Raw genomic sequence first — 20,288 nt, forward strand, 5'->3', positions numbered from 1 at the left:
CACTCCCTTTATTGCCTCATTTTTGGAATACTGGTGAAGTCTAAGTATGATGACCAACTCAGAATATGGGTGCAATCTAACTCCCCTCGTTCTATTGGTGGCAAATTCAAATCACAGTGACAAAATTCAATTTTTTTTTTCCTGGCTGTGAACATTCACGTGAATAACTGCAGGATGTAGAGAGGATATTTTCGGTATTAGTCTAGCACTAGAGAGTTGCTCCAGCCATTGTAGCCAGTTGCCATGTGTAGGAAGGATGGGTAACAATAATAGAACAGCAAACTGTTACTGTAGTGCAGAGTAGTAGCCTCTTGCCGATCTACAAGGGAAAGCTACTAGAAGAAATATAAAGGCAGGTAATAATATTAAGACAGCGACACACTTTCCCAGAGCTGCTATAAATTCATGCTCCCTACCAGGAGTCATGTAACAGTAGAATTGGGGAATAAAACGCACTTATACCTATTTATGAGTTGGAAGTCGCATCCTAGCTTACAGAAACATGGGAAATACATTTCATATGTTTACGAGTGTAGTGTTCTTTATTTTACTTGCACTCGACATCTGAAGACGAAAAACTGGCCAATCACATCCATTCTCTTCTAGTCCAGCTATATTAGCCAAGTGTTTTGCATATCTGAAGAGCTCACTGGTCCGAGCCTCACTTTGTACCTGCCCAGTTGCGACAGGCTAAGCCACAGTTCCTGGTCAGCCAAGCCCTTGTGACCACACCTGCCGCTAGTAGCAAACTGGCTTTGGTAACTTCCAGTACACTGTGAGACATGCAGGCACTGCTTTGACATTGTGTTCTAGCTACAGTTACACTGCTGACGTAGACTTCTTACTTTAAAAGATACACTTTACCCAATCTGAAATGGGGATGTTGTTGTCCATACACCTCGAGCTTCTCACAGAAAATGTAAGAAATTGGAGATTACTCGTGTCTTCACACTGCTGAAGTATCGTTGTTCCTGAGTGTGAACATCTTGTGCAACAGCATGTCATAGGCTATATATCGTGTAAGTATTCTCTCATCAGGTAAAAAAATCAGATCTTATCAGCTTAACATCTGTTACATCCTGCATCACAGGACTACAATATTTAACTTATTTTTGGCTCATGACAGACTGCGAAGAGCATGATTTACCTCTGTCACAGGATGCCTCCTCACTTTCCAACTCTCTGAAGGTAGTCAAATGCCTCTTCACATACAAAGTTTCTTAAGTTTGCCAAATAGCACCATAGAGAAATTGTAAATGTCAGGTTAATACTGCGAATAACTTTATAAATTCGGTGATTATTATTACGATGGCCATCTCTCCCAGTATAAGTGGGAGACTGTAATTTCGTTAAAAGGTCTCGCTGCAACAAAAAACACCTGGTTACCACTCCAATTGGCGAATCATTTCCGTGGTGCTCTCGCCCTCCCTTCCACCTGCCCAGCCGCATGTCATTGATATCAAATTGACTGACTAGTTAATTAAATTGATCATGAGAGTCCCTATGCATGGTGACAAATTTTTTCCCTGCACTTGAGTCACACTCTCACCAGAAAACCGTTACGATGCTTCTGTGACACATCTGGGGGCTGGTCACTTGATACAGTACCTAAATGGGTGGTAAACATTGGCAGATAGCAGAAGATATCCAACACTATGTTCTGCCTATCGGTTGCCCGGTCATACTGGTGGAAGTTGTTGTTGTTGTTGTTGTTGTTGTTGTTGTTGTGGTCTTCAGTCATGAGACTGGTTTGATGCAGCTCTCCATGCTACCGTATCCTGTACAAGTTTCTTCATCTCCCAGTACCTACTGCAACCAACATCCTTCTGAATTTGCTTAGTGTATTCATCTCTTGGTCTCCCTCTACGACTTTTACCCTCCACGCTGCCCTCCAATGCTAAATTTGTGATCCCTTGGTGCCTCAGAACAAGTCCTACCAACCGGTACCTTCTTCTCGTCAAGTTGTGCCACAAACTCCTCTTCTCCCCAATTCTATTCAATACCTCCTCATTACTTACGTGATCTACCCATCTAATATTCAGCATTCTTCTGTAGCACCACATTTCGAAAACTTCTATTCTCTTCTTGTCTAAACTAGTTATCGTCCATGTTTTACTTCCAAACATGGCTACCCTCCATACAAATACTTTCAGAAACGACTTCCTGACACTTAAATCTATACTCGATGTTAACAAATTTCTCTTCTTCAGAAACGCTTTCCTTGCCATTGCTAGTCTACATTTTATATGCTCTCTACTTCGACCATCATCAGTTATTTTGCTCCCCAAATAGCAAAACTCCTTTACTAATCTAATTCCCTCAGCATCACCCGACTTAATTCGACTACTTCCATTATCCTCGTTTTGCTTTTGTTGATGTTCATCTTATATCCTCCTTTCAAGACACTGTCCGTTCAGTTCAACTGCTCTTCCAAATCCTTTGCTGTCTCTGACAGAATTACAATGTCATCGGCGAACCTCAATGTTTTTATTTCTTCTCCATGGATTTTAATACCTACTCCAAATTTTTCGTTTGTTTCCTTTACTGCTTGCTCAATATACGGATTGAATAACACTGGGGAGAGGCTACAACCCTGTCTCACTCCCTTCCCAACCACTGCTTCCCTTTCATGTCCCTCGACTCTTATAACTGCGATCTGGTTTCTGTACAAATTGTAAATAGCCTTTCGCTCCCTGTATTTTACCCCTGCCACCTTCAGAATTTGAAAGAGAGTATTCCAGTCAAAATTGTCAAAAGTCCATAAATGCTGGAAACGTAGGTTTGCCTTTCCTTAATCTATTTTCTAAGATAAGTCGTAGGGTCAGTATTGCCTCACGTGTTCCAACATTTCTACGGAATCCAAACTGATCTTCCCTGAGGTCGGCTTCTACCAGTTTTTCCATTCGTCTGTAAAGAATTCGTGTTAGTATTTTGCAGCCTTGGCTTATTAAAGTGATAGTTCGGTAATTTTCACATCTGTCAATACCTACTTTCTTTGAGATTGGAATTATTATATTCTTCTTGAAGTCTGAGGGTACATCTCCTGTCTCATATATCTTGCTCTACAGATGGTAGAGATTTGTCAGGGCCGGCTCTCCCAAGGCTGTCAGTAGTTTTAATGGAATGCTGTCTACACCCGGGGCCTTGTTTCGACTTTCACTGCTCTGCTTTCAGTGCCCTGTCAAACTCTTCACGCAGTATCATATCTCCCATTTCATCTTCATCTACATTCTCTTCCATTTCTATAATATTGTCCTCAAGCACATCGCCCTTGTATAGACCCTCTATATACTCCTTCCATCTTCCTGCTTTCCCTTCTTTGCTTAGAACTGGGTTTCCATCTGAGCTCTTGATATTCTTGCAAGTGGTTCTCTTTTCCCCAAAGGTCTCTTTAATTTTCCTGTAGGCAGTATCTATCTTACCCCTAGTGAGATAAGCCCCTACATCCTTACATTTGTCCTCTAGCCATCCCTGCTTAGCCATTTTGCACTTCCTTTCGATGACATTTTTGAGCCATTTGTATTCCTTTTTGCCTGCTTCATTTACTGCATTTTTATATTTTCTCCTGTGATCAATTAAATTCAATATTTCTTCAGTTACCCAAGGATTTCTACTAGCCCTCGTCTTTTTACCTACTTGATCCTCTGCTGCCTTCACTACTTCATCCCTCAGTGCTACCCATTCTTCTTCCACTGTACTTCTTTCCCCCACTGCTGTCAATTGTTCCCTTATGCTCTCCCTGAAACTCTGTACAACCTCTGGTTTAGTCAGTTTATCCAGGTCCCATCTCCTTAAATTGCCACCTTTTTGCAGTTTCTTCAATTTTAATCTGCAGTTCATAACCAATAGATTGTGGTCAGAGTCCACATCTGCCCCTGGGAATGTCTTACAATTTAAAACCTGGTTCTTAAATCTCTGTCTTACCATTATATAGTCTATCTGGTACCTTTTAGTATCTCCGGGATTCTTCCATGTATACAACCTCCTTTTATGATTCATGAACCAAGTGTTAGCTATAATTAAGTTATGCTCTGTGCAAAATTCTGCCAGACGGCTTCCTCTTTCATTTCTTACCCCCAATCCATATTCACCTACTATGTTTCTTTCTCTCCCTTTTCCTACACTCGAATTCCAGTCACCCATGACTATTAAATTTTCGTCTCCCTTCACTATCTGAATAATTTCTTTTATCTCCTCATACATTTCACCAATTTCTTCATCATCTGCAGAGCTAGTTGGCATATAAAATTGTACTACTGTAGTAGGCGTGGGCTTCGAGTCTATCTTGGCCACAATAATGCGTTCACTATGCTGTTTGTAGTAGCTTACCCGCACGCCTATTTTTTATTCATTATTAAATTACTCCTGCATTACCTCTATTCGATTTTGTATTTATAACCCTTTATTCACCTGACCAAAAGTGTTGTTCCTCCTGCCACCGAACTTCACTAATTCCTACTATATCTAACGTTAGCCTATCCACTTCCCTTTTTAAATTTTCTAACCTACCTGCTCGAGTAAGGGCTCTGATATTCCACGCTCCGATCCGTAGAACGCCAGTTTTCTTTCTCCTGATAACAACGTCCTCTTGAGTAGTCCCCGCCCGGAGATCCGAATGAGGGACTATTTTACCGCCGGAATATTTTACCTAAGAGGATGCCATCATCATTTAACCATACAGTAAAGCTGCATGCCCTCGGGAAAAATTACGGCTGTAGTATCCCCTTGCTTTCAGCCGTTCGCAGTACCAGCACAGCAAGGCCGTTTTGGTTATTGTTACAGGGCCAGATAAGTCAATCATCCAGACTGTTGCCCCTGCAACTACTGAAAAGGCTGCTGCCCCTCTTCAGGAACCACACGTTTGTCTGGCCTCTCAACAGATACCCCTCCGTTGTGGTTGCACCTACGGTACGGCCATCTGTATCGCTGAGGCACGCAAGCCTCCCCACCAACGGCAAGGTCCATGGTTCATTCACTTAGAATTCCGGTATAATGCTCCTGAACTAATCATGCTGAGACCTGTCGGTCTATGAGGGCTACACGAAGTTTCCCTCTCTTCTCCGCCCCTGCAATGCTTTTTTTTCAGTCTGGATCCCCGCACCTGGTCGCACATTAACAGCTGTCACCACCACCACCACCAGTTCGCAGAACTAAGCCTGCATATCAGGGCTGTACCGCTCTCAGCTGACAAGTAACCGCTCACCATAAAAGACAGCAGTACGATTCCAGATCAACAAAAGCTGTCCTGAGCTTCTCACATGGACTGGTCACTTAACTGTCATTGGGTTAAGTACCAATATGCTGAACAATATGCATCTCGTCCTGTCACTTCCAAACCGATATGTTTTAAGATTGGTTTGAAGATAGAAAGGCTAACCCAGTGAACAACAGCAAAATACTGCCAGCTGTCCACATACGTTTAAGAGTCCGCAGAAATAGGTTTCGCTCAGAATACAGTCCTGTAAAAGTACTCCTATTGGCTTCCGCCAAATCAGTGGTCAGATGTTTTGAGAACACAAATGAGAGTCCCCGGAGGGAAGGCAATGTTCTTTTTGAGGAACACTATTGAGAAGATTCAGAGAACTGACGTTTGAAGCTGATTGCAGAAAGATTCTACTGCCGCCAACATATACACTCCTGGAAATGGAAAAAAGAACACATTGACACTGGTGTGTCAGACCCACCATACTTGCTCCGGACACTGCGAGAGGGCTGTACAAGCAATGATCACACGCACGGCACAGCGGACACACCATGAACCGCGGTGTTGGCCGTCGAATGGCGCCAGCTGCGCAGCATTTGTGCACCGCCGCCGTCAGCCAGTTTGCCGTGGTATACGGAGCTCCATCGCAGTCTTTAACACTGGTAGCATGCCGCGACAGCGTGGACGTGAACCGTATGTGCAGTTGACGGACTTTGAGCGAGGGCGTATAGTGGGCATGCGGGAGGCCGGGTGGACGTACCGCCGAATTGCTCAACACGGGGGGCGTGAGGTCTCCACAGTACATCGATGTTGTCGCCAGTGGTCAGCGGAAGGTGCACGTGCCCGTCGACCTGGGACCGGACCGCAGCGACGCACGGATGCACGCCAAGACCGTAGGATCCTACGCAGTGCCGTAGGGGACCGCACCGCCACTTCCCAGCAAATTAGGGACACTGTTGCTCCTGGGGTATCGGCGAGGACCATTCGCAACCGTCTCCATGAAGCTGGGCTACGGTCCCGCACACCGTTAGGCCGTCTTCCGCTCACGCCCCAACATCGTGCAGCCCGCCTCCAGTGGTGTCGCGACAGGCGTGAATGGAGGGACGAATGGAGACGTGTCGTCTTCAGCGATGAGAGTCGCTTCTGCCTTGGTGCCAATGATGGTCGTATGCGTGTTTGGCGCCGTGCAGGTGAGCGCCACAATCAGGACTGCATACGACCGAGGCACACAGGGCCAACACCCGGCATCATGGTGTGGGGAGCGATCTCCTACACTGGCCGTACACCACTGGTGATCGTCAAGGGGACACTGAATAGTGCACGGTACATCCAAACCGTCATCGAACCCATCGTTCTACCATTCCTAGACCGGCAAGGGAACTTGCTGTTCCAACAGGACAATGCACGTCCGCATGGAACCCGTGCCACCCAACGTGCTCTAGAAGGTGTAAGTCAACTACCCTGGCCAGCAAGATCTCCGGATCTGTCCCCCATTGAGCATGTTTGGGACTGGATGAAGCGTCGTCTCACGCGGTCTGCACGTCCAGCACGAACGCTGGTCCAACTGAGGCGCCAGGTGGAAATGGCATGGCAAGCCGTTCCGCAGGACTACATCCAGCATCTCTACGATCGTCTCCATGGGAGAATAGCAGCCTGCATTGCTGCGAAAGGTGGATATACACTGTACTATTGCCGACATTGTGCATGCTCTGTTGCCTGTGTCTATGTGCCTGTGGTTCTGTCAGTGTGATCATGTGATGTATCTGACCCCAGGAAAGTGTCAATAAAGTTTCCCCTTCCTGGGACAATGAATTCACGGTGTTTTTATTTCAATTTCCAGGAGTGTATTTCGCGAAAGGACCACGAAGATAACATACTAGAAATTAGCGCTCATGTAGAGGCATACAGAAAGTGTTTTTTTCTTTCTCTCTGTTCGCGAGTGAAAAATGAAAGGAAAGACTAGTAGTGATAAAGGGAACCCTTCGCCACACACCATATCATGATTTGCTAAATATGTATATAGATGTCGATGTAAATTTAGTCTACCTCTTAAGATGTCAGTCCATCCATTTACGGGCACACAAAACTCACAGAAGGATATGGTCTTCTATTTGCCGAGAAAAAAAAGATGAAATTTCTGCTGCTGATTACCTCTCAGTAAAAGCCATCGTATTAGCCTCTAATTCTTTCATCGCGAGTATCTTCGTGAGACATAATGTGAGTGGCTGTAATACGTTTCACAAAACACTTAGAAGAAGGGCTATAGAGCTCACCTCTCAATTCCCCTTTTGTGAGAGTATCGATTAACCACCACATTGTCATGAATCTTCCAGTCTTTGATGTATAACAATTGAATCCATCTGATTTTGACGAGTAAGAGATGTTCTCTGCTAACCGACCCCCACTAATTATCTCGAAAGCCCATCACGTTCCGACAGCACTGTTCAATTAGTTAGATGCCTGTCTAGTCCCCCACCCGTCGCTGTCGAAGTAACAGCTAATACAAAGTGAAAAATAGCATACTAACTCACAGGATGAGTATACTAACGTACAAGGTGAAATTCACAACCATGCAGAGTATACGAGAATTGCACAAGAAAATCCAGAAGCGTGGCACCTACATTCATCGATATCGAGTGATTGTGTACATATATCCCACTGTATGTGTTTTAATATCCTTTATCCTACTCCTGTGGTTACAACGCTAGAAATAAGAAAATATAATGGTGTCAGAGTTTTCATTGACAGTGTAGTGTTTCGTGAGAAACAGATCACCTTTATTTCAAATACAACATACCTTCATAATAAAGTTCTAATAATACCACAGAGCTTCCAATACACAATACATTTGCGTGGGTGCAACAGCATCACACCACCGCGCATAATTCAGAGCTACTGCAAGGGAATGTGGAGATTTAGGAATTAATCACAACGTTTTTCGTCTCTAGCCCCACATGCTGTTCAATAGTGGACCGACCAAGATTATTACATCTAGTGCAGAGAATATACACAGGGTAGTACACATATGCATAGTGGTAGTTTTTTATTTAGAAACAAATCCAGTACTTACATGCTTATCGAACTACTGAATATCGAGAGCCAATTAACGAAGAAGTACAAGAGACCAAATCAATGTCAATGTTATCTCCAGCAACAGATGTCATCGTAGTATATATTACACTTCAATCCGAATTATAGTGCGACAGTTTCTAGGTGACATACTGACGTGATTTGTGGTCACTCGCCTCCTAAACAGTCACTTCTTAGCGGACAAACTACACTCTCCTTAAAAATCCACTGAAATGAATTTGAGCCTGATATATTATTTCGCTTTAACTCACCGACGTTTTATTTCTCAGTGTATGGGTTGTTTCTCTTAAGATTCTAGCAAGTGGATCAAACCTCAACATATACATTCTTCTTCAGCTTGTTCCAGATGGTTGCTGCTAAGTATTTGACTCAGTTAACACCTCCGAGCCGACTGGGGTGGCCGAGCGTTTCTAGGCGATACAGTCTGGAACCGCGCGACCGCTACGGTCGCAGGTTCGAATCCTGCCTCGGGTATGGATGTGTGTGATGTCCTTAGGTTAGGTAGTTTTAGTTAGTTCAAAGTTCTAGGGGACTGATGACCTCAGAAGTTAAGTCTCATAGTGCTCAGAGCCATTTGAACCATTTTTTGAACACTTCCGATGACAATGTGTTGGACTTGCAGTCCTGTTAATATGCAATCCATTTAGTTATGTTCAGGTCAACTGTCAACTCCACGAGCCTGCAGAAAACTCTATCACTTGCGAACATTGGGCATATAAAACAAATATGCCGCAAGCCGTTGTATAGTGCTTGATGGAGGGTACATTGCAGCAGTATTATCGATTACCGTTCCATCCCAATGTCACGCTCTGATAGAGTAAGAAAATGACTGTTCATGTAACTCCATACACATCGTAATCCAGCCTTACGTTTTCAGGAAAAATAAGTCGTCTTTCCCAAAGATTTTTTTCCGCTACATTTTAGTATGGAGTATCATAACCTATAAGATCCTAGCTGCATCCACATGATGCTTTTGCTTCGTGGTTCAGCCATGTAACATGAAGAGTTATGGACTCATGTGGTTGGTGGACAGTGACTATGTAGTGTCGAGTTGTCGAATCGATGTTACTGTTCACCAATACGTCTTATTTAACCACAAAAAGCTTTATGCACGTTAATGTCGGAAAGGCAACTGGCTATGGCCGCATGTAAGTATGAAAATGAGGTTGCTACGCTTTCAGCTACCTAGTTTCGACTACTTTTCAAGGTCATCTAATTCCTTTTTGCGTTCTTCTAGATGAGAGCATTCTGCTTTTCTGGTGGAGAATCTGTTTGGAATATCGCAGTAGCTGCCAGTTCTTACAATTCTTTTTCCTATAGCTTATGCTTATTTTCTTAGAATTTCATACAGCTATTCACCAGCTCATCGGAAATCTACCCTCCTGGCCGTGACTGTGTCACACAGTCTTCCCACTCCTGTAGGAGTATGATAGGATAATACTCGATGCTATAAAAAACTGTGAAAAGCTGCACCAGAAAATATCACTCTTAGACCTTTCAGAGGTAACGGTACAGAGGTGGATGAGGCTGGAACTGAAAATGGCACGCTCTTCAGCAAGAAAAAATGAATGTACCTACACCAATTACAGAACCGTTTTGCGACAACTTTATGCTTGATATCTGTGATCAAGTGGAATGTCAGGAGTAGTTAGAGAGGGGAGGTCTGTGATGATAAGCAAGAAGTTGTGTGCATCATTTAGCTGTGATCCACATAGTAAATTCTCGAAGTCCATCACTGCGAGACACGGCGTCAAAGCGAAGCTACCCTTGCTCCTACATGGAAATGACAGTGTGACAGCAAGAGGATTACAGGAGAAAAACGGCAAGCAAGTACTTAAAACCATTTCGAGGAAATATAAACATCATGTTACTATACCATATAAAGTGGAATCAGCCAATGCTTAAATCAGATGTTATAATGGAAGACAACTATTATTCTTTTGGATTTCGACATAACGAAAGACGCAAGACACTGATGTTATTTGGCTACCTTAACAGACTTAGGTGACGAGACATTTCACTGCTTTGAAAGAGATCGAAACTGAGGAGGCATCCTGTGACAGAGGTAGCGCATGCTCTTCACGCTCCATCATGAGCTAAAAATAAGTTTAAAATTTTAGTACTGTGATGCAGGAAGCAACAAATATTAAATCGATAAAAAATATTTTTTCACTGGATGGAAATACACTCCTGGAAATGGAAAAAAGAACACATTGACACCGGTGTGTCAGGCCCACCATACTTGCTCCGGACACTGCGAGAGGGCTGTACAAGCAATGATCACACGCACGGCACAGCGGACACACCAGGAACCGCGGTGTTGGCCGTCGAATGGCGCTAGCTGCGCAGCATTTGTGCACCGCCGCCGTCAGTGTCAGCCAGTTTGCCGTGGCATACGGAGCTCCATCGCAGTCTTTAACACTGGTAGCATGCCGCGACAGCGTGGACGTGAACCGTATGTGCAGTTGACGGACTTTGAGCCAGGGCGTATAGTGGGCATGCGGGAGGCCGGATGGACGTACCGCCGAATTGCTCAACACGTGGGGCGTGAGGTCTCCACAATACATCGATGTTGTCGCCAGTGGTCGGCGGAAGGTGCACGTGCCCGTCGACCTGGGACCGGACCGCAGCGACGCACGGATGCACGCCAAGACCGTAGGATCCTACGCAGTGCCGTGGGGGACCGCACCGCCACTTCCCAGCAAATTAGGGACACTGTTGCTCCTGGGGTATCGGCGAGGACCATTCGCAACCGTCTCCATGAAGCTGGGCTACGGTCCCGCACACCGTTAGGCCGTCTTCCGCTCACGCCCCAACATCGTGCAGCCCGCCTCCAGTGGTGTCGCGACAGGCGTGAATGGAGGGACGAATGGAGACGTGTCGTCTTCAGCGATGAGAGTCGCTTCTGCCTTGGTGCCAATGATGGTCGTATGCGTGTTTGGCGCTGTGCAGGTGAGCGCCACAATCAGGACTGCATACGACCGAGGCACACAGGGCCAACACCCGGTATCATGGTGTGGGGAGCGATCTCCTACACTGGCCGTACATCGCTGGTGATCGTCGAGGGGACACTGAATAGTGCACGGTACACCCAAACCGTCATCGAACCCATCGTTCTACCATTCCTAGACCGGCAAGGGAACTTGCTGTTCCAACAGGACAATGCATGTCCGCATGTATCCCGTGCCACCCAACGTGCTCTAGAAGGTGTAAATCAACTACCCTGGCCAGCAAGATCTCCGGATCTGTCCCCCATTGAGCACGTTTGGGACTGGATGAAGCGTCGTCTCACGCGGTCTGCACGTCCAGCACGAACGCTGGTCCAACTGAGGCGCCAGGTGGAAATGGCATGGCAAGCCGTTGCACAGGACTACATCCAGCATCTCTACGATAGTCTCCATGGGAGAATAGCAGCCTGCATTGCTGCGAAAGGTGGATATACACTGTACTAGTGCCGACATTGTGCATGCTCTGTTGCCTGTGTCTATGTGCCCGTGGTTCTGTCAGTGTGATCATGTGATGTATCTGACCCCAGGAATGTGTCAATAAAGTTTCCCCTGCCTGGGACAATGAATTCACGGCGTTCTTATTTCAATTTCCAGGAGTGTATATAGCCTATGACATACTGTTGCAGAGGATTGTTGCACTAAGAACAGACAAGTAACGATATTTTAGCGATGGGAAGCACGTGTATTTTCTGTTTTCTTCTGTCTTCGAAAAAAATGCACATAAAATGGAGGAATCTACATTTTGTCAGAGAAATTCGGGGTGTATAGACAACATTCCCGTTTCAGTTTGGGTAAAGTATATTTTTTACACTGGGGAGTCTATGTTCGAGGTGAAATTGCAGTTATAACTCTATGTCAAAGCCGCTTCTCCTTGTCTCACAGTGTGCTAGGAATTAGCGATGCCGATGTGTGGGCAGTAGCACGTGTGGTCATGAGGGCTCGGCTAGCCAGAAGTCACGACGTAGTCACCGGTGACCGGGCAGGTACACAGAAAGGCTCCGAGCGGTCGGCTTCTCAGGTATGCAATATACTCGGTAGAAGTCACTGAACTAAACTACACTCGTAAAAAAACGGCATATGATGTTTTTCCCACGTTTCTGTTGGCTACAATGTAACTTGGTCTTATAAATAGGTATAAATGTGTTTCTTTCCCCAGTGCTGTTGCTGCATTGCTCCTGCATGTAGGGAGCATGGATCTATGATAGCAATGTCTCTGCACTCCCTCCTGCCTTGTCTTCCCTCTTCATCTTCCGCCGTGCCCATCTACTGTCTCTTGGTGCGTCCCCTTTTCCTCTTCCTCACACCCCTCAGCCCCCCCCCCCTCTCCCCTCTTTTTTCCTCCTCTCTGACCTCCAGTTCTTCCTTGTGAGTGTTCCATTGTGTCCAGTGGTTTTGTTTTTTAAGTGTCTCGCTCTGTGTGATTTTTTTATACTGCGGTCGACGTTTAACTTGTGTTTGACTCCAGTGATTTTAAATATGCAACGAATTGCCAGCTGTTTTCTTTTAACTTTATGTCGACGTTTTAATTGTCCCCCAATTTTCCCATACTAGTGTATATTTAACTCCCATCATCTCAATTTACTGTATTTTTATGTTCCTCTTTTTACCCCCATATTTTATGTAAGAGTTCCCCTTGTATTTTTGTTAAGGCCATTTGGCTGAAGAGCAGTGGACTGGGCCGCTGCCAGCCCTCCCCTGCCCACATGGGGCAACGGAATGAAATTGCAATAAAGGAAAAAAAAAAAAAAAACGACAGCAACATCCTACGGTGGAAGCGTGGGCAGTCGGATCTAGGCTTGGATGGCATCTTAAACGAACATCTCTGCCGGCTCCCACGCAAGCCACTGGTCTTATTTATCAGCACCTGAATCGCTGTCTCACAACTGGTCCTCTCTTACCCCACAGTGGAAGCAGGCCAAACAGACTGCCATCCCCAAGCCCTACTAACAACAGGCCCATTAGCCTTCTGAATACCGTGGAAAAGGTTCTAGAATCTTTGATCCTCCACCACATTTCCCGGCCTTTGGAGGCGTCCGAGATAATCCGTCCGGAACAGTTTGGATTCCCTTTCCACTTGTCAGCCAAAGTTCTTAGGATCACAGAACATGTCAGCAAGGGCTTTAACTCCACCATGTCGACGCCAGGGGTTTTCCTGGATCTGCAAAATGTGTACGATAGGATTTGGCAGGATAATGTTGTGTACAAAATACTGACACAGATGATCATCCCTGACGTCTATGTCAAGAGCGTGGATAATCCCCTCCATGATAGAACCTTACTCAGCAAGAAAACGCTCAAGCTTATATCACATGTCAACAGGTGCTATCAAGGCTCTCTGTTGTCCCCCTTCTCTTTAATATTTACGTTAAAGACATGCCAGTCATCCCGCACTGCTACCTGACGCAATACGCCGATGATACGAGCGGTCGCAACACAGGCAAGCTCTTTACTCGTCTCCAGCAGCAGCTGGACGGGACAGTGATCTGGTGTCGTTTAAGGGAGATTGACCTCAATGGCACCAAAACTACACTCCTGGAAATTGAAATAAGAACACCGTGAATTCATTGTACCAGGAAGGGGAACCTTTATTGACACATTCCTGGGGTCAGATACATCACATGATCACACTGACAGAACCACAGGCACATAGACACAGGCAACAGAGCATGCACAACGTCGGCACTAGTACAGTGTATATCCACCTTTCGCAGCAATGCAGGCTGCTATTCTCCCATGGAGACGATCGTAGAGATGCTGGATGTAGTCCTGCGGAACGGCTTGCCATGCCATTTCCACCTGGCGCCTCAGTTGGACCAGCGTTCGTGCTGGACGTGTAGACCGCGTGAGACGACGCTTCATCCAGTCCCAAACACGCTCAATGGGGGACAGATCCGGAGATCTTGCTGGCCAGGGTAGTTGACTTACACCTTCTAGAGCACGTTGGGTGGCACGGGATACATGCGGACGTGCATTGTCCTGTTGGAACAGCAAGTTCCCTTGCCGGTCTAGGAATGGTAGAACGATGGGTTCGGTGACGGTTTGGATGTACCGTGCACTATTCAGTGTCCCCTCGACGATCACCAGTGGTGTACGGCCAGTGTAGGAGATCGCTCCCCACACCATGATGCCAGGTGTTGGCCCTGTGTGCCTCGGTCGTATGCAGTCCTGATTGTGGCGCTCACCTGCACGGCGCCAAACACGCATACGATCATCATTGGCACCAAGGCAGAAGTGACTCTCATCGCTGAAGACGACACGTCCCCATTCGTCCCTCCATTCACGCCTGTCGCGACACCACTGGAGGCGGGCTGCACGATGTTGGGGCGTGAGCGGAAGACGGCCTAACGGTGTGCGGGACCGTAGCCCAGCTTCATGGAGACGGTTGCGAATGGTCCTCGCCGATACCCCAGGAGCAACAGTGTCCCTAATTTGCTGGGAAGTGGCGGTGCGGTCCCCTACGGCACTGCGTAGGATCCTACGGTCTTGGCGTGCATCCGTGCGTCGCTGCGGTCTGGTCCCAGGTCGACGGGCACGTGCACCTTCCGCCGACCACTGGCGACAACATCGATGTACTGTGGAGACCTCACGCCCCACGTGTTGAGCAATTCGGCGGTACGTCCACCCGGCCTCCCGCGTGCCCACTATACGCCCTCGCTCAAAGTCCGTCAACTGCACATGCGGTTCACGTCCACGCTGTCTTGGCATGCTACCAGTGTTAAAGACTGCGATGGAGCTCCGTATGCCACGGCAAACTGGCTGACACTGACGGCGGCGGTGCACAAATGCTGCGCAGCTAGCGCCATTCGACGGCCAACACCGCGATTCCTGGTGTGTCCGCTGTGCCGAGCGTGTGATCATTGCTTGTACAGCCCTCTCGCAGTGTCCGGAGCAAGTATGGTGGGTCTGACACACCGGTGTCAATGTGTTCTTTTTTCCATTTCCAGGAGTGTATGTTAGTCTACTACATCACAACATCACTATTACAGGCGTCCAGGTCCCATTGTCAAGTGGTAACAAATATCTAGGTGTCCAGATGTATAAAAAACTGCTCTTCCATTGACATGCAGGATACGTCACTCAAAAAGGACAGACTCCGCTCCTGGTAGCTGAGTGGTCAACAAGACAGAATGTCATACCAAATAGCCCCGGTTCGAGTCCCGGGTGGGTCGGAGATTTTCTCCTCTCAGGGGCTGGGTGTTGTGTTGTCCTTGTCATCCTCATTTCATCCCCATCGACACGCAAGTTGTCGAGCCGAAGTGGCGTCAACTCGAAAGACTTGAACCAGGCGAACGGCCTACCCGATGGGAGGCCCTAGCCACGCGGCATTTCCAAAAAGGACAGAAGCTGATAAAAGCGTTGTGTCCACTGTTGAACAGCAGGAAACTGAACCGAGAAACCAAGCTCTGACTGTAACGGATGGTTGTCCATCATTGCCCCACCTGCGGCTCCACTGTGTTTGTTTGCAGCGCCTGCAGAATAAGGTGCTTCGGTGGAGCCTGCATGCCCCTTCTCTCAAGAGGATAGTTACCCTCCACGGGGAAACAAACATGGTAACTCTGCAGAAGTCCACTCGGCAGGTCGTCTCTATGACAAAGTGGATGCCCTGGGCGAAACGGTCACTAGCTTACAAAACTTTGGCACCGCCACCTTGTTCCTCTCACCATCCTTGAGGAGTCAGATTCAGAACATGGCTAACGATGGCCCTGTTATGGTCACTAATGAAGTGTCAGTCTTGATAAGACTACTCGATATGTGCTGACCATCATACGACCACCAATATAAGTACCTACGTAGCTGTGATACCTTTTGCCTGCTACCTTGAACTTCCACCGTCGGAGGGTGGTTCGGGGCTTCAAGTGCCACCGTCACACCTTCAGTGTACGCTCCAATGTAGGTAGGCAGGAGGCTAGTCCCCTGCACTTCAGTGATAGTTTGCCGTGCTATCATTATTACTTATCAGTCCCAAACAGGGCTAATAGCTACACTAGCTAGAACAACTCTCTAATGCCAGAATAATAGAGAAATATCCTCTCTATATCCTTCAGTTATTGACGAGACTAGCTAGAGCTGCTCTCTAGCGCTCAAATAACAGCTACTGGCCCTCCCCACCTCCCAAACTTCGCAGCCAAAGGAAAAAAAATTAATTTTGCCGCTGTTTTTTGAATATCCCGCCAATAGTAGAAGTGAGCTTTCTGTGAACCTAGTGATAGTCCTGGCATGAGTTATGTATAATCTAGTTGTTGTTATTGTACATATATGTGAATAAAATAAATATTTAGCATTTATCGTAGACCTACGGAAGATAATTTGTCTCCAAGTGCTTAAAGAGTACCTGTATGTCAGAAGAGAATCCGCCGTGTATATACAGTCAGTGAATGGCTTCGAGTTAGTCTCTGACTGAGGGCAAATACTTTTTGCACAATAGCTTTCGTTGGATAAAAAACCAGTAGCAGGACTTCGCATCTGATAGCGTTTGACTACCCTTGAGGGTAAACCAGTGTTGTATATTTGCGAGGCACGACTGGACACGGTCGACATATTTGCAATAATAACGATCCGTTTTCACTTGACACCTATTATTACATTAACGTCAGTTCCATATTTGGATGTGATTATTGTGAATATGTGATGATTTGAGAGTACTACACGCAATTATAGCCATCAGTTGTGTCAATCATTAGCTGGGCTTCTGCATCTTTCGGATAATTGTACTTGGCTATCTGCTTTCCACGTAAGTTTCGGTAGTTTTATACACTCCTGGAAATGGAAAAAAGAACACATTGACACCGGTGTGTCAGACCCACCATACTTGCTCCGGACACTGCGAGAGGGCTGTACAAGCAATGACCACACGCACGGCACGGCGGACACACCAGGAACCGCGGTGTTGGCCGTCGAATGGCGCTAGCTGCGAAGCATTTGTGCACCGCCGCCGTCAGTGTCAGCCAGTTTGCCGTGGCATACGGAGCTCCATCGCAGTCTTTAACACTGGTAGCATGCCGCGACAGCGTTGACGTGAACCGTATGTGCAGTTGACGGACTTTGAGCGAGGGCGTATAGTGGGCATGCGGGAGGCCGGGTGGACGTACCGCCGAATTGCTCAACACGTAGGGCGTGAGGTCTCCACAGTACATCGATGTTGTCGCCAGTGGTCGGCGGAAGGCGCACGTGCCCGTCGACCTGGGACCGGACCGCAGCGACGCACGGATGCACGCCAAGACCGTAGGATCCTACGCAGTGCCGTAGGGGACCGCACCGCCACTTCCCAGCAAATTAGGGACACTGTTGCTCCTGGGGTATCGGCGAGGACGATTCGCAACCGTCTCCATGAAGCTGGGCTATGGTCCCGCACACCGTTAGGCCGTCTTCCGCTCACGCCCCAACATCGTGCAGCCCGCCTCCAGTGGTGTCGCGACAGGCGTGAATGGAGGGACGAATGGAGACGTGTCGTCTTCAGCGATGAGAGTCGCTTCTGCCTTGGTGCCAATGATGGTCGTATGCGTGTTTGGCGCCGTGCAGGTGAGCGCCACTATCATGACTGCATACGACCGAGGCACACAGGGCCAACACCCGGCATCATGGTGTGGGGAGCGATCTCCTACACTGGCCGTACACCACTGGTGATCGCCGAGGGGACACTGAATAGTGCACGGTACATCCAAACCGTCACCGAACCCATCGTTCTACCATTCCTAGACCGGCAAGGGAACTTGCTGTTCCAACAGGACAATGCACGTCCGCATGTATCCCGTGCCACCCAACGTGCTCTAGAAGGTGTAAGTCAACTACCCTGGCCAGCAAGATCTCCGGATCTGTCCCCCATTGAGCATGTTTGGAACTGGATGAAGCGTCGTCTCACGCGGTCTGCACGTCCAGCACGAACGCTGGTCCAACTGAGGCGCCAGGTGGAAATGGCATGGCAAGCCGTTCCACAGGACTACATCCAGCATCTCTACGATCGTCTCCATGGGAGAATAGCAGCCTGCATTGCTGCGAAAGGTGGATATTCACTGTACTAGTGCCGACATTGTGCATGCTCTGTTGCCTGTGTCTATGTGCCTGTGGTTCTGTCAGTGTGATCATGTGATGTATCTGACCCCAGGAATGTGTCAATAAAGTTTCCCCTTCCTGGGACAATGAATTCACGGTGTTCTTATTTCAATTTCCAGGAGTGTAGTTCCACTGCGTACGCAACTTTTGCGATAGGTAGCGAACTGGTGAGTACAGAACATGTTTTGTGGTAAAACAACAACCTTCTGTGCAAATAAGACAGACTTGTAGTGTTATTAGGAGTTAAAACTAGAAACACAGGGGGGAAGCAAATTAACTATTGCGTCAAATTTGGTAATCAGTAGAAAAGAAATGAATCATGAAAAATATCAGTGATCATGGAACATCTGTGTACTTTCTGAAGATAACTTACAACAAAAATCCTAACATTCGGTTTGGACGTTTGCCGTTCATCATCACAGACATTTTACGAAAAGAATTTCAGGATTGGAAGCCCTGTTTTAAGCCACTTCAAAGACAATGTTGTAGATATGACTGGATCAAAAATGTTTCTTTGACCGCTTCTCTGAGCCCAATCCCTTTCTCTAGTTTACTTCGGCTGTTGGGCAGACATAATAATATTCAACATAAAGCGTATTTCATCATTTATGATTTTCTCCAGCTACAGTCATCTCTCGCTCTTAAGAGAAAAAAATTACACACAGAATGGTAAAATATGGGAATTTTATGTGGTACATTCTATTCTATAGAACGACTTCGTGATTCATTTGATCTATTTCTCTCTATCTATTTTACTGTGTCTTGCTCTATTTCCCTCCAATCCCTCACCCTTCCTATTCACGGTTGCTTGCGTTCTGTCTGAGTCATATAGTTAGCTTCTGTCTACAGTGAAATGAACCACAGTGGTAAGGACTTTGCTCGAGGATATTTTTCCACTGATGAATTTTATAACGTAACACTTGGCCATAACGTTGCCACTTTCTGACTTCACTCATCGTCTTAGTGGAACCAAAAGCTATAAAATATACTGAGTCACAAAGAATTCAAATTTGTGGATCTTAGTACAGTATTCTATGCTTTCAATGTTATTTTATTTTCTTTTTCTTGTTTGCAAAGAAGAAAAGTTGATTTATATTGTTATAACTTTTAATCAGAAAGTCCCACTTCGAATTTATGACTTCTTTTTTAGTATTAGCGATAGTTTAGTCTATTCGGAACAAATAAAATGCGTTTATTTTATAGATAACCCTTAGGCCTGCGATTATACACTACCTTAGCAAAGAATACGTGGCGAGATCGTAAATTGCAGCCTACTTCATCCTGTTGTCATTATAGACTGGAAATGCCTACGAAACATTATTAGAGTTTTGTTACGCTACAGAGCGCCTTGTTTCTCTTTAGCCACACAAGGGAAAAATATGAAAACAGGACAGGAGCAACATCCCAAGTGTGTCTTCTCTGATTACCGGAGGGACAAATTCATCATGACAGTAGAAACTGGACGTATAAAAATGTTTATTATTATTCTGTGGCGTCCTGTAGTTTATCATGCAAGCACTACATGACGTTCAGGAGGGAATACAGCACAGGAAAACAGTTACGGTTTTGCAGCGACGAATCTAGTACCAAAAAGCTAGTCATAAAAGTGAAAAATGGTCAGTTTTCCTCTAACTGAAGATAGGAGACTTTGCAATTTTTGCAACTATGACCCGTTGATGGTTTTATTCGTGTGCGGAATTTGATACTGGCGTTTAGCTGCAAATCATTGAAAGAAAGTGGAACCATACAATAAATTATATATTCTTTCACTTAAACCGTTCGATTTCCGATGAGTGTAACGTGAAAGTCTTCGTGTTTCATAAGTGAACGTTTCCAATAGGATGGCTATGCATTGTATGTGCGACAGAGGAATTTTATTGGAATACATCGAAAGAGAGAAGCATTTATCGTGACGAAATGTCGGGATACAGAAACTT

General features: G+C 46.3%; 1 non-coding gene across 1 annotated transcript; it reads left to right on the forward strand.

Moving 5' to 3' along the window:
• Positions 1 to 1,012: 1,012 nt before the first annotated feature.
• Positions 1,013 to 1,202, forward strand: LOC126482849 (U2 spliceosomal RNA). Its single transcript, XR_007587704.1, has one exon. It is a non-coding gene; the product is annotated as a U2 spliceosomal RNA (small nuclear RNA).
• Positions 1,203 to 20,288: the final 19,086 nt, after the last annotated feature.

The sequence above is a fragment of the Schistocerca serialis genome, chromosome 5 (assembly GCF_023864345.2).
Source record: "Schistocerca serialis cubense isolate TAMUIC-IGC-003099 chromosome 5, iqSchSeri2.2, whole genome shotgun sequence".
NCBI lineage: Eukaryota > Metazoa > Arthropoda > Insecta > Orthoptera > Acrididae > Schistocerca > Schistocerca serialis.